We start from the raw sequence: 741 nt of genomic DNA on the forward strand, positions 1-741 counted from the left end.
TCCAGGACCCAGAGTCTCCATTAGCTCCATATGGGCCAGACACGGTGTGGTGCATCGACAGTGTGAGCAGTGAAGTACGAGAACTGAGCCGTCATTATCTCACAGCTGGATCCTGAACACCTGAGAGTGATCAGAAGCTGGGAGACCAACATCCAGAAGAACAAAGTGGCGAACGCTTTCATGGTGTGTGGCAGACTGTACACTGTACAACCCAACTTTTATAACATTGTGTAAATTAGCGCCATCTTCTGGCAAATAGATTCAACTGCAAATACAGTGATAACATAAGTGCTTCCAAAACGTCTTCTGGTGGAGGAATAGCTGCTTTATTCAAAGATGCCTTTCAATGCAAGCAAGTGTTACTTGGTGATTACCAGTCTTTTGAATATTTGTGTATTGCTCTAAAAGGTACACCACGCATTCTGTTAACAATTATTTATAGGCCTCCCAAATACAATCAAACTTTTGTTGATGAATTCACAGAACTTTTATCACCAATCTCCTCTGAATTTGATTATTTTGTTATTGCTGGAGATTTCAACATTCATATAGACAATGCAGAAAACAATACTGCAAGTGAACTGTTAGATGTTTTAAACACTTTTGATCTGACCCAACACGTGTAAGGTCCTACACACAATAGGGGACACACTCTTGATCTGCTCATTAGCAAGGGTCTAAACATTTCATCCACTGTTATCAAGGATGAAGCGCTATCTGACCATTTCTGTGTTTACTTTG

General features: G+C 40.6%; 1 long non-coding RNA gene across 1 annotated transcript in view; it reads left to right on the plus strand.

The window, feature by feature from the left end:
• Positions 1-485, plus strand: part of LOC125146073 — a 3,031-nt gene extending 2,546 nt beyond the window's left edge. The window contains exon 3 of the long non-coding RNA XR_007144581.1: positions 1-485. This exon is cut by the window's left edge and continues 81 nt beyond it. This is a non-coding gene — a long non-coding RNA (uncharacterized LOC125146073).
• Positions 486-741: the final 256 nt, after the last annotated feature.

Source organism: Tachysurus fulvidraco, chromosome 12 (assembly GCF_022655615.1).
Source record: "Tachysurus fulvidraco isolate hzauxx_2018 chromosome 12, HZAU_PFXX_2.0, whole genome shotgun sequence".
NCBI lineage: Eukaryota > Metazoa > Chordata > Actinopteri > Siluriformes > Bagridae > Tachysurus > Tachysurus fulvidraco.